The 15460-nt window shown below is 36.2% G+C and overlaps 1 protein-coding gene across 1 annotated transcript in view; it reads left to right on the forward strand.

Annotated features, from left to right (window-relative positions):
• The first annotated feature begins 11993 nt into the window (after positions 1–11993).
• LOC144434517 (neural-cadherin-like) overlaps positions 11994–15460 on the forward strand; it is a 52138-nt gene continuing 48671 nt past the window's right edge. Inside the window, exon 1 of the mRNA XM_078122978.1 lies at positions 11994–12135. The gene's annotated coding sequence lies outside the window, so the exon portion shown is untranslated. The remainder of the gene's footprint in view (positions 12136–15460) is intronic.

A 15460-nucleotide genomic window follows, 5' to 3' on the forward strand; every position in this document is an offset into this window, starting at 1 on the left:
AGTTTTAGTTTTTTGCAATGTATTGAGTTACAAAATACAGACTTTATCAATTTTTTTTTTCACATTGAATTTTCAATTAGGGAAGCCATGATAAAATATAAATCCAAAATCCAAAATAAATACCCAATCCTCATCCACATGGCCACTTTAAGCAAAAACGCGAGAATATTAATCACACTGATTAAATACCTTTCTCAATTCAGCTTTCTCATTTTGAAAAACTAACCTACGGGAGCACTTTCATAATATAGTCCATGCATGTATATGAAAAATAAATTGGTGAACTAAAAATAAGATACATAGCACCTCATCAACTTACTTTACGAATGGTGGCTTTAAAGTCAGTCGTCCTCCTATAACAAGTTACTTTCAGGATGGTTGGATTTTCATTTACTCGTCTCTGAAGTCTGATGAAGAAAACTATTCAAAGCGACAGGTTGTCAGCTGCTTTTAATACGACTCTGTTCTACATACAACAGATGGTGTCGACGTCAACATCCGGGGTATAGGGTTCCACTTCTTCGGAGAAGTTACTTTTAGGAAGAAGTATTTGGTTCCAAGAATACATTAATTTACCATATGTCTGGCCTCAGTTTATAAGATCAGGCAAACGGGGAGTGTTGGACAGAATGATGTAGTGGTTTCCTTGTAACAGGATGTGCAACCCTTTTTCAAATTACCGTTCAGCTACTATGATAAGGCCAAATATAAAAGTTGTTTGGTTCCGGGTACCCGACCCCACCTAGTTTTTCACGCCGACCATAAACTTTTTTACGTAAAAAATGATAATAAAATCACGAAAATCGTCAAGTCTCGCAAGAAATAGTGGGTGCAGAAACGGACATCAACTTAAAAAAAAAACAATATAAAACTATTCTTCCAAACTGTAAAGGTTGTACATCTGATAGGAAGAAATAAATAAACACATAGACCATTTGGAAAACAATGGAAAACCTGAACTAGACACTCACACATGAACAAAAATATATTGTTACGATCCAGAAATACCATATTCGGAATTTTGGCATATCTTACCTAAATTAACGTTAAATTGAAAATTGTCTTTAATACCTAAATTTTACTCTAGGGACATTATTATTTGCTATATTGTTTACATTTTAAAACCTATAAAGGGATATTAGATACACATATTGACCTGCTTATCAACAATTTAATTAACATACAAGGTACACTGCTCTCTCTCTCTCTCTCTCTCTCTCTCTCTCTCTCTCTCTCTCTCTCTCTCTCTCTCTCTCTCTCTCTCTCTCTCTCTCTCTCTCTCTCTCTCTCTCTCGCTTTCTCTCTCTATATATATATCGGTATCTATCTATCTATCTATCTATCTATCTATCTATCTATCTATCTATCTATCTATTCTATCTATCTATCTATCTATCTATCTATCTATCTATCTATCTATCTCTCCCTCTCCATCTCTATCTCTCTATCTCTATCTATCTGTCTATTTCTCTCTATCTCTCTCTATCTATATCTCTCTATCTCTCTCTATCTCTCTTTCTCTCTCTCTCTCTCATATAGATTTTTATAGATTTAACAAAGTGCCATGAGCATGTAAACGCGTCATGTATATCATTCAACTACGACTAGGTCATAGGTCATCGTGTCATCTTTCATCCCATGGTCAATTCACGAAGTTGATGATAGGCCGGGGCTACATGTTTTGTTTCCTACGGAAGCGTATTCGTGCCAAGTTGTAAGGAAAAAAATAAAATTTAAAATCTCGTAATTACGAGATTTCAATTCTCGTAATTACGACTTTTTTCTCGTAATTACAAGTTTTCAATTCTCGTAATTACGACTTTTCGATTCTCGTAATTACGACTTTTTTCTCGTAATTACGACTTTTTTCTCGTAATTACGAGTTTTATTATGTTTGTTTCTTGAGAAATACACTTCCTGTTTCACTTTGCACGTGTAGCCTGCCTGCTAGATCTGCGATAATGGTGAATCGAACTGAACTTATTTCATTTTACTTTCATCTCGGACTAAGTTACAACGAGATTTTTGAAGGAAAATAAAGAAATCTTCGTCAACTTCTTCTGCCATGACTGATCACTGGTATGATACATGTGGTAAGCCAACAGCAGTTAGTAGCAAGTCAGTTATCACTCTGAGCGCGGGATTTAGGAGTGAACCATTTGACTTTTGGGATTCCCAAGGTCCATATTTAGAAGGGGGCACATCACCCTCTCATTATCAAATATGTAGTATTGTTTTGTTTTTGGTTTGCTGCGGAGGAATGGAGTTAGAGGTAACATGGAAAATATAAGCAATCACATCAAAATAGTCACAGCCTTAAAATTCGGAAAGTACCTTGTTTTTATGCCATTTTCTTCGCCCCCTCCATCAAGTAACTTTACCCTTAAATAGTACTACATTGTAAGCGCTTTCAACGAAGTGCATAAAATGTATTTGGAGCTTGCGCCTTGCTGATCAAAAATAGGTCACATGCTGCCATGCATGGTGATAAAAACATCGTAAGACGCCACTGACTATGGTTTATGTTCCCTCCCCTGGCTCAGACATTTAAACAGGAAAGAAACCATGTTATTCTTCTTCCTGACATGATTGATTGTTATTAGTATTCACTTGTTAACCTATACTATACACATGTAACATGTATTGATATAAAACACGACGTTTCACCTTATACTAACCTTAGGTAAACTTTACTACTCACCCATAACGGTTATGAAATGCATCTCTGCTTACATCCGGATCAAAACAGAAACTTTGATGTGGTCCATTTTTATAATAGTTTCGTTCCAAAGAAAATGGGTATTTTTCTTCCTTTTGCATGACCTTCCAACCTGGGTACGTGATGCCTGCTAAGGAGGGTGGGCGGGGGAAATAAGGCCCGTGCGGTTGCTTAAAATATGACCCTCCCCTACTCCGTCGTGATAAAAAATGACCCTCCCCAATTTCCTTTCTCTAAAAGATGACCCTCCCCCGTTACAATATTTCAAAAAACGTGGTTCCAATGCCGTCAGACATAGAAAAGGACATAAAAATATCCCAGAATGAATGGTTTAAAGTACTTAATCCCACCGTTGCCACCAGTGACCACGTTGAAATTGGCTATTTCCCAACTACTACCTCAAAAGTGAATCTGTGTAAATTCTCAGCTAGCCAAGGGGCTTCATTTTATAAATTATTATAAAATTGTAGTAGATACTTGGGTGTTTCAAATAATGATTTGGAAGACTGTTAAAAATACACTACGGAGAGGTAAAAAATATATAATTATAAGAGAAGGAGCAAATTTTACGGCAGGGGAGGAGGGTGTTAAAGTGGGGAGGGGAAAGAACCCAATTGGAGATGCGATGGGGACTGGAAAATGTTGATTGTTTGAGGTCATGAACCTCACGTCTGGTCTATCGAGTACATATGCAAATTTTAAATCTTGCGCAAAATGTTCTTATTAGCCTTTTAGAAATTTTAAATACGTAGTGACTGCTATGAAATGTGTGTGTTAAGATCGATAGATAGATAGATAGAGAGAGAGAGAGACAGACAGAGAGAGAGATAGACACACACAGACAGAGACATACATACATACAGAGACAGACAGACAGACAGACAGACAGACAGACAGACAGACAGACAGACAGACAGCTGAGGCAGACATTCACAGACAGACAGACAGACAGACAGACAGACAGACAGACAGACAGAGACTATATATAGAGACAGAGAGAGGGAGAGACAGACAGACAGACTGACAGACAGACAGACAGACAGACAGACAGACAGACAGACAGACAGACAGACAGACAGACAGGGAGAGACAGAGAGAGACAGACTGTGCAGAGACAGAGACTCGATCGATCGATCACTTCTATTACTTTCAAAAATGTGTATGGTTTGAAATATTATGCCTCTAAATGGCCATGGCATCTTACATGTCCTTAAAATATGTTTATATGCTCATGATGGGAAGGGGATACATCACACCTTTCCCGCCATAGATGATGGTATGCCCAATTCCGTTAATTTATACTAATTTCCTAAAGAAATGAAGATTGAAGAGGAAAGTCCTGCTGGTTTAATCTCTTCACGTATACTAGTTACATCCCAATATTGGACGATATTTCCCCTTGCAAAGTCCACATCTATTTGTAAAGATTCATCATATATGGATGCTGAAGTCCATTGCGACTGTTATTTTAACGTAGTGTACCATACAGTTGCACATCTCCAGAATGTGGGGGGGGGGGGAGTACCGTACATATATAATTGTACATATATCAGTGTGTACTGTTTGGGGGAGGGGCTTCGGGCGGAATTCTTTGGTCAAATTCAGGGGGGGGGGGGGCGTGAATTTTTTGAGAGCGAGAAGGGGGAGGGGAGGTAACGCATCTATTTTGACTTAAATATTTTCCCCTCAGCCCTCCTACTCCCGCTTAAATTCGCGGCTCGTTCGAGTTGCACAGGTTTAACCTGTAAACGAAAGTATCAGTATAGTACTAGTAGTAGAACCACAACACGAATGTGAATGCAGAAGAGGGCGCTCTTCACAACAACAGTCTTTTTCTCGACGTACACGCAGACGAACTCAACTTCAAGAGTGGTGCAAATTTCAGGAAACTTTCGTTTTATTAATTTTTGTCAATGATTTTGTACATTGAAGGGATTGCGTTCGTATTCATCACGGAACCGCGTAAATAAGATAATGTATTTCAGAATGTAGGCATTAATATGCATCAAGATCGGACGGCACGTCGGGCGACCATCGACTTTGGGAAGTGGAACTTGGAAGGCTGGTTTTGTACTTTTACATTTTAGGACTTGTAAAGAGGAGGGTGATAGTTACGGGGATGCTATTTCTTCTGCCTTCGGTGAACTTGGAGAGTTTCCCGAGGTAAGTAAATATCGGGGACTGTACCTCAAGTGTGAAAAATTAAATTCATTTCTGGGTACGCACAAGGGGCCACACGGGGTTGTCTTCATGTGTACTATAAATGCCAGTGACGTCTGATGCTCGACTCCGAGTCCAAGGTCCTGAACGAAAGACAGAACTTTTCCATACATTGTAATAAATACTCTTTAGAGTTGCGATAATGATGAGATACCAATATCAAGGGGTGAAAAATGGACTCTGAGAAAATAATTGAAATTGAAATGTCAAGAAGCGAGTTTTCAATTTTTTTTGAACTTGAGGTCATTTAATTTGAGTTAGTATTAATTTACTAAAATTTGCACCGAGATAATAATTCAGTACTTGTAATTTGTAAATTCAAGTCGTTTTGGTACCCATTTACTGGCGACAAAATAAATATATAAAAAAATGAAATAAATGATGAAATGAAATATAACAGTGACACCAATATTGAGTTACCAATTTAAAAAAAATGAGAGGTAGATATTTATATCATGCACAAGCCAAGTTATTGTCTTTGAACAGAAAATATGGATTGTATACCCTGGTTTTTCTATGTCATGGCAACCTGTGTCTATGTTGCTGGTTCTGTAGTGCTTGAAGTATTTATAAAGTCAAACTGTTCCAAATCGCCATTATTTCCCCCTGCTTTTTCATTGATTACGCTTGCACTTGCAGACCGAGATGTTATTTCCCAATATTTGTATGTGTTCAGTACTTTTACAGCTAAAATGATGTAGGCTTGGTGTTTCACTCATAAGACATTACATTTTTTGACACAAATATAGACATATTTCAACTCTAGTCTAGACTTACAATAACAGAGACACAACAAACACAGCAGGATCCTTTGCCCAATCACATTGAACACTGATAAGCATTGCTATTCTTTCACAGTGCAGTAAAAACAGGCTTGTAATGAAAACATTACACACCAACTTGATGATTTAAATGATAATCAACATTTAAACTTGACTACTTGTACATCCCCACTGTGCACTGTACCTATGTAATTGTTTCATTTGCATTAGAAGTTGTCTGAGATGAGAGCGTGTAATAAATGTCATGTTGCATGAGTGAAACAGCAAGCTAACATCATTTTAGCTGTATTTGGTTGTTCGGTGTCATGACAATACATGTCAGCATTGTTGGTTCTAATTGCTTGAACCAAGAGTTGTACACATTCAAAAAATGACCATTTTCCATCATTTCGTGAATGTTTTCTCTTGACAGGGTGCTGTATGTCTTTTGATTCTGTTGCCATAGTAATAGCAAAGTCATTAGTTACTCTGGACAGAAAATTCAAATGATATGCTCCTATAAAAGATTTATTCTTGGTGTTTAAAAGTCAACATTTGGCAATAAATCCAATTTCATCTACATTATCTGCTCTTTGTTTGGATTTGTTTTTTCAGTTATCATTGGAAAAGAAATCTTGCACATCAGGCAAACTTGGACCAAATTGCAGTCTCTCTGTAAAATGTTCAGACAACTACTGACCAGGTTGCAAACTAAAGACAAATGTAGGACAGAGAAGCTGGCCTCTCATTGTATTTTACCTAAATTTCATGACAAAAATGATATGGATAAGTGTAGCAACAGTTTGTCATCTGGGTGATAAAGTATCAGAATGAAAGGGCGCCCTCATTAGGTCCATTGTGGTCAGGAGCAGTATAAAATGATTGAAAGATGAGAAGAAAGAAAAGGTATAACAAATGGTAAGTAACCTGACAGATGATGATTAAAATTTTTACCCATTGTTCTATTGTGACTTATTATCTCAAGGTATTTTAGAGGTTCAAGCCATATTTTTTGCACTCAGCTTAGTTTCTACTGCAGATTATTTGAAGATTCGACATTCATTCACAACATTTGTACAACTTAAGTATAGGCAAAGATAAAATAAACCTGTTGCCAGTTCCAAGATTCATCGCCCATCTCTCCATACAACGCCATGCATTCTGTAAGCACAGGGTTTTCACATGCTACTCATGGATGGTTGTCACCAGACTGTACCTGTCATTGATGGCTTTTAGTCTTTGTTCTATAAAACCACTCACAATTAAAGAAGTGCATGCATATATATAAATATTTGAAAAGACAGAAATTCAGAGAAATGTAAATCGTATAAGAGTTGCATATACCACAAGACTTAAAAACTGTGAGGTGACATAAACAATGTGTTTGGTATAGTCAATACTTTTGTTTTCACTGATTTCCATTTATTGATATTTGATTTAGATAAAAAGTCATGTATATGTTACTAGTCAAAGATTGGTTGATATTATTACTGGATTCCACAGTAGACCACAGTTGGAATCCAGACTATCCTGGTTGACATGGGCAGTCACTGACTATTTGACTATATTATCAGACTATATTCAAATGAAGTCATTATGTAAATGTACCTTCGTTAATCAGATAAACATTGTAGTCATAGAGGCATAATTTACATATATTATATGCTAATATTATGTAAATACCTACAATCATGCTGATAATGACCACTGGGGGCGGAATTTGAGGGCATGGCTAAATTAACAGGTTAATGCTGATAGTATTACAAACAGAACTGCCCTATATAAAGAGGATTATGGCTAATCTATGCAAATGCGGGAAATTCAAACTGCTGTACAGAGCACTAGCTTCTGGGTCTTGTTTTCAGCATTTTTTCTGTGCTCTGAGAAATACACAGGTCATGTATCGTGCACAAATTGTTTGTGAATGTCGTAGGATGGTAACTTGATACACAAATTAGTTGAAAAGCAATCTGTTTGTTTCATAGAACGAAAAAAAACCTTTAAAAATGAGACAAATTCAACTGCAAACAGCTGTTTAGATTGTGTGTCACTCAGGATTATTCAAATATGCGGCATTTGCATGTGAACAACCCAGAAAGGGAATGTTTATATTTTTGGTGATTACTTGCCAGTGAGTCATCACAAGTTCTCCACCTCCAAACATACAGTCAGTCATATGCAAAATAGGGTCCCAGGCCCAGGCAGTCGTACCTTTAAGTGTGAACCACAGACAAGTAATTTGTCTGTGTGTGAACCAAAGCAAAATCATAACTCACAAGATTTGACAGACAGACTAGGTAGATCACTGATTTCAAAGTGTAAAGTGTACATATTACCCCGTGTGCGGTACCAGTGGCCAGCTTTGGTAGGGGTGTGTGGCCAGTGCTGGAAACCCCAGGCCCCATTTTATACCCATTTTGGCCCAAAATCAATATCCCATTTTAGACCATTACCGGTTTTTTAAAGGATGAAAGTTTAGACCTAAATACATTTTCCTTAGAGGAGGCAACATTTGGGACAATTAATGGCAGTTTATGATTTGGTAAAGGACAATGGAGCACATTTTAGACCAAGTAAATAAAAAATAATGCAAAGTAGAGCCTGTTTTAGACTCAAGTTGAAAAGAAACAGACCCATTTTAGACCAAAGGGCTAGAAAACGCATCCCAAAGGGCCGGGCGGCACCTACGTATACTGAAAATATAAGGGGAGTAGCCCCAAACCCCCCCACCCCCCCCCCCCCCCCCCCCCCTCCATCATATTACCTGCTTGTATGAAACTCAGAACATACTACAGTTATAATGTAATTCAAAGCCATATTGGCTCAAAATAAATGTGAACCAAAATTGTAATAGGAAGATAAACAAAGAAAAAAATTGAGAAAATGATGAAATATTACAGTCCAGCAGTGACATGTCACATGTACTTCATTATGTCTATGAAATTATAACCTTTGCTTTCTCGTTATTATTAACTTCTGTAAATGGTACCTTGAAGAAAATTACCTAAAGAGTAAAGTATAAAAGATTAATTTACTGTGCTGTAAATATTACTTGCACTCATGATGGCTTGAATCATTGACCTCACTTTGATGTGTAGCCAAGTATTTTATCATTATGTATGACCTCAAAATGTTGCCCATTCAATATGGTCCATCAATCATAGATATGGTTGAAACAGTGCACACAGAGTAGAATATCACCTTTTCTCAGGATTATTCCATTCTGGAGTCGGATATTTGATTATCTATATGACCTTAAACTGTTGCCCATTCAATTGTCCAAAGATCACAGATATCGTTGAAGGAATTAACCCTTTCATGACTAGAGACGAGTTTTAAATAATATGGGGACCCAATTTATATGAATATTTTCATAATTACAATAATATTACTTTATTAGGAAGTAACATTTCTTTAATTCCAGTCTAAAATGAAGTTGATATATGCCAAAAACTTACATAAAACAAGAATTTTGTCCACACAATTTTGGCGAGAATGTTTTCAGTATTGAAGGGGTTAACAGTGCATGCACACCGAGTAGAATATCACCTTAGGCTTTTCTCAGGATTAGGCCATTTTGTAGTCAGATATTTTGTTACGTTTATGATCTGTAAAAATTGCCCTACTAGTACAGTTGTTCAAAGATCACAGTTATCATTGTTCAAGGAATCAACACTAACACTAGGCTAGAATATCACTTGCTCTGAGAATACAGACTTAATCATTAGTCTGTTGTGGAGTCTGATTTTTACTATGTTTATAACCTCTGAATGTTGCCCTTAAAGTTACCCAAAAATGACAGATATCGTAGAAAGAATTAACAGTGCAAAGTAGATAGAATCACCTGTTCTCAGGATGCAGACTTCTCATAGTTATGGAGTCTGATATTGTATGATGTTTAGTATGACCTTTGCTTTCATTATCATTATTGGCATTGGTTGCAGCAATTTCCTGTATTTAAGTGAATCTCAAGTCAGAGTTAAGTACGTGCAAGGAGACATTAGGTTTTCCCTAATGATAGATAAGATATGGCATGACATATATGGCTTTATTCCTACTAGAAGTCATCAAGATAATGATCTTTAGTACATGCATTTCCTCTGCTGGGATTGCAATACTCTGTTCTTGTCTTGATTTCATTTTGTGATACACTTGACAATGAAATCCTTTGCATTCTGTGGATTTTATTACCGCAACTTGAATTTGTGGTACAGCATTATGTCTGTCTGTTTGTCTGTTTGTCTGTTTGTCTGTCTGTCTGTCTGACTGACCGTGACTGTCTGACTGTCTGACTGACTGACTGTCTGTCTGTCTGTCTGTCTGTCTGTCTGTCTGTCTGTCTGTCTACCTGTGCCTGCCTGCCTGTATGTCTGTCCATCCATCCATTTGTCCATCTGCCTGTCATGTCACAATGTACACACATACATATACATACATACATGCATATTTACATAATATACATATTTACACACACACACACACACACACACACACACACACACACACACACACACACGCACACACACACACACACACACACACACACACACACACACACACACACACACACACGCATGTATAATTTCTGTGCATATATTATTGATAATACTTGAGGCTCATAGTGTATTTATCATCCTGGAACTAATGCCGCTTTTTTTTATAGGGGCCTAGCTTTTAGTTTCATTTCCTGTTGTTCATAGGTTAACATAACCTGAAATCCATGTTGTCCTTTCCTAAACTACAGAAATAGCTGAATGAATTCCTATATAAACACTGGTTTATTTCTCATTCTGATTTAAATTTGATCTCGGACCACTGAGATTTGATGTAGGAATATAGCTAGGTAATATTTACCTTTAGTTTGTTTGGATATTTTTTTATTTTTGTGTTTCTGAGAGTGAAGAGGCGAGCACTCTCAGACCAACAAAATGAAAAGTGAAGATGCGAGCACTTTCTGAACAACAAAATGGAAAAAAATGACAATATACATATGAAATAAAAGTGGTTCTAAGAGTGAAGAGGCTAGTGAACAACAAAATGGAAAAAAAAATCACAATATACACATGACATGAAAGTGTGTCTGAGAGTGAAGAGGCTAGCTGTAGCACTCTCAGAACAACAAAATGAGGGGGAAAAAACTTACAATATACATATCGTACCATGGAGGTAGATTATAATCCTACCTCCATGCAAATACAAATGGACTAAAAGGTAAATATTAACCTGTCGTATTCCTAGAACAGATTGTTATTGATTGATATACATTGTATTTGTAGATTTTAATATCTAAAGGTAAGTTTCCTGCATGGAAAAGTAAAAAATCACCAAATTCATGCTCCATACCATCATTACACAGGGACACTGTTGTTATCTCTAGCATGTACAGTTCCCTTTATAACAAACACTTCTTTCTTCATTATGCATTGTATTCCACTGGTTTCAAGTAACAGTAACTGTGACAGCTACACAAGTCATGTCATCTCTCAGTGTCTTTTTCAGCTATCTGACCTGACCACCTTTGCCTCTATCACTCCAGGCTATGGAAGAAAATTACAGAGTCTGGCCCAGCCTGAAGCTATAGGCTCTCGCCTACTGTATTCAAAATGAAGGATTCACACCACTGGAGTTTTAAGAATGAAACTCTGTCTACCGTCTATCAAGATTGATCACTGAAGCTTGCCGCAGACAACTTTTTAGATTAAAAATAGACACAGTCGGTTAGTATTAAACACAGCATGGATCTGTGATCACAGTATAACAGAAACAAGTCTGGGAACTCTATAAACAATATGCCTGATTAAGCAGGTAAAGTCTGTACAAGGGTCTTGAATTTCATTCACCCACCAGAAACACCTTGCCAACATACCAATCTAATTTTTTATGGGCATGTCTCAAGTTTTATGGTTGTTTGTTCACTAGCAACTCTCAAGAGCTCAATCTTGTCTGCTTCTTTCTGAGGTGTTGTACAGTTTTTGAAAGCATACATAACTCATCCCCAATCAGAACATGAAGAGTGTTTGACTTGTAATTTGCATCTGTAAGAGATTTGTAATCATAGACTGGTGTCTTTAACAAAACATGTTTTGTACACAACATGTGTTGAAACTAAAGAGCTATTATGTAATCTGACTGGTGGATTGGAATTTTTAGTACTTCAGCTCACTCAGTGATTGGCTGTTTAATGTGTCAGAGAGCTGATTGTAAGAAAAGAAAGCAGTCTTGATTAGAGAAAGGAATTATGTAAATACGATATGAATATTCATATATGCTTTCTCCCTCCTTTCATACAGGTTTACTCATACATTGTTCATCATTGACTCTCACACAGGATTAAAACCTAACCCTATTTGTAGGCAGATTTCATCAGTTTTGAGTCCCGGTTTACTCCCCAAGTTTACAATTTGCAAGGGAAGACGTACGTCACAAGAGATTGAGGTAAGTTATTTGTGAGGATTTCTTTTTTTTTCAGTAAATTGGAGTTTTCATTGAGTTTGATTTTCTTCAGAGAGCTCTGCTCAGGAAGGGAAGCATTGCATTCATGCCATATCTTGACACCTGAGGGGTCAATAGGGCCACTTCCAAGCTCTTGAGAGTCTGTGCATAGACCATGGTAGACTGCTTATAAGTTTTGGATTAGCTAAATTCTTTGAAAGAGTGATACTTTTTTTTGGTCTAAATGCCACCAATATCTGTGTGATTTACAAAGTTTGTGTGTGAATATTATTTGAATGCACTCAGTTGATGTCATTTTTCTATCATGATCATAAATACTTGGTAAAGAGAAAGCTCAATTTACTGAACTGTCAAAAAATAGACCCTGTGGAAACAGTCAAGAGATTAACTTTTTTTGAATGGCCGTTTTGCAATGGTAATAAGCAGGATGTTTATGAAAGGCAGAATTATTGAAAGCATGGTTAACCCCTGACAAAGATAGCATTCAACTTCAAAAGGAAGGATGGCCATCATGGGAATTCCATTCCATACTCTCAGAGTCATAACTTACTATACCACAAAATATGAAAATTTGATGTGGTTATATTTTGGTGTGTTTCTAATGTCGTATTTCCGTAACATGGAACTACAAAGAGAGCAGTGATGAAAGAAATTAGAGGTGATATATTCATCCACCTGGAACATTCTAAGGTTTCATGACTAATTTGCATGTGGGAGTTCTGACAAGTTGTGCTTTGTTGGCTGTCCTCACTGCAATGGATGTGGAGGTCTTAGCAGCGGGAAATTGATTGTGTGCATAGGACTCTCAAGGAAGGCATGTTGGTGCATGAAAATTGCAACTACCAACATACTGTCACCTCAGCTGTATGCATTTTAAGGTGTCAATTGGAAGGGGAAATATTTGTAGGTTGTTACAACAATATACTGTCTAATCATGGTCTAATGTGTTCTTATTTTGATTAGGTTTTGTTTGGGAAGTTAATGAAGGCACTGATTAACTCAGGTTTTCTTTCATTGTTCATGTACTCGTAAAGAGAATACATAACTGAAATATAAGAAGGCCCAGTAGAAAGAGTTTGATCACGGAAATATTCAAATTTCCATGGTTCTAGAAAACTTTGATTTTTTTTTTATATTTGTTCTCAAACTTTGCATAGAAAGGTGGTATATTGATAAAGAAAGTCTATAGATGACTCATCACTAATAGCAACCGTACATACATGATAAAATGTTTGCTTTGTTTCCAGTGTGTGTTATACAGTTTGTTTACTCGTACTGCTTTTAAAAAGTTAAATATGTCCCATTTTGTTTGATTTGCATAAATAATTATGTACTATGAAAGTCATTTTCATTCAGTAAGTTTTAGAGTATACATGTACATTAGAAAAATTGGCCCTGTTGTCGCTTTCTAAATCTGTCAAAGTACACACCAAAATATTATAAATACACTAGTATTTTAAAAAGGCTCTGAGTTTGGTTATCATGATCATGACATGTATTAAAACTTCCATCTCGTGAGTGAATATTTGATTGTTCTATTGGGTATTAGATTTTATTCAAATGTAACCAGGGATATATTTACAGGCTGACTCTGATCACTAACACATCCATGATGTCCTGGTCATTGCTGAAGTCAGTCAGTGTTGTTTAAATTTTTTCGAAAAAAGGACAGCAATGAACAAGTAAATGAATCCTACAAAGTACCACAGGTTTGTCACTTGGGGGGTCCATGAAAATTTATGATTGAAAGTTACCATTCGTGAGGGAGATTGTTTACTATCAGATTTTCTCTTTCTGTTACTGGGGTTACAAAAAGTAGAATTTTGTGTATGAAAAAATGAAGTGTTTGTTCTTCTGTAAATGGAAAGCTAAATCCAGCAAAGTTCTATCTTGATCAAAATGTTGAAACTATCCACGTTATCAACCTTAGTAGTACCTGCATATTGTCCTCGGTTGACTTTTTTCCATCTGTCTTTACATTTTCTTTTCTTCTACCATACCGTACATTTAATTGATGTAAATACTAAATTTTTAGACTGAATTAACGAAATAAATTTTTTTTTTTAATCCAATTTTTTAAAAGGTATATTTCTAAATCTTTTAATTTGTAATTTCAAATACTGCAATGTTTGTGTTGATCTTTGAAACCTCTCAGGCTCTGGAATAGAAGGGGTGAACACATAATAAAAAGATAGATGTATACATGTTACAATTTCCATCATTGTCATTTCCTCTTGTGAACTGAGATCATCGGGAAACTTTTGAAATATGGCTCTACCTTTTTGTGGACATGCTAAAGTACATAAATTTCACTGGAGTATTATTGTATATGTGTATTATTACATGTATAGTGTCAATAACATTCACACCTGATGTGATATGCCAATAAAACAGAGATGGATGTGGAATTTTCGTTTTTCATGACAGGTGTGCCAAAAACTGTGATAAGAAATTTTCATTACTCACGGCCAGATACATGTATGCCAATAATTGTGATAAGGAATGAATAATTATAACCTTCGATAAGTAGAAAATTTTAAACAGTGTATATTAAGTTACTTAAATTTATATACAAATGTATCGGTGTCAATAACATGATCATTCATGGTTGATATGCCAATAAATATTATGAAATTTTGACTACTCATGGCAGATATGCCGTAATTTGAATATCGTGATGTCAAATTTTCATTACTCATGACACCTGTACCAAAAACTGTGATAAGAAACTTTCACTACTCCTGGCATATCTGTCAATGGTTATATAATATGAAATGAATTATTACGTCCAAGTAGGAAATGTAAAACTATGTATATGACTAAATTTATTGTTTTGAAATATTTGTGTGACATCTGTCATGTGCAAATGAAATATGTCTCTTGTCACGTTCTTTCATCAACATAGATTATGAGCGTGGGATTAAAATGTTTAAAATCATACACTACTCCCAGATTATTTGCATTAGACTTTCTTTCCTTCCACACCCCATAATTAAATTGACAATTTGACTTACAATGTATATTTGGTTTAATACTAAACTTGAAGGCAGTTGTCTTTGTTTCTCTCTTTTTTTTGACAGAAAGATTGAAATTGCTAAAGATTTCATCATGAACATCATTCTTGCAAATATGAGTATATATTGTTACTGACACACTAAAAAATAGCCATAATTGGTATCACTTGGTGAAGCAGTCAGTAGCAACCATGTACATTGTAGATGTACGTCATGAGGTCTATAGCCTAGAATCCTGTTATGTAGGGATTTTGCTGTCACTTTCCCCGGCGTGGTAGAGGAAATGCAAGAGC

The sequence above is a fragment of the Glandiceps talaboti genome, chromosome 4 (genome assembly GCF_964340395.1).
Source record: "Glandiceps talaboti chromosome 4, keGlaTala1.1, whole genome shotgun sequence".
Taxonomy (NCBI): Eukaryota; Metazoa; Hemichordata; class Enteropneusta; family Spengelidae; genus Glandiceps; species Glandiceps talaboti.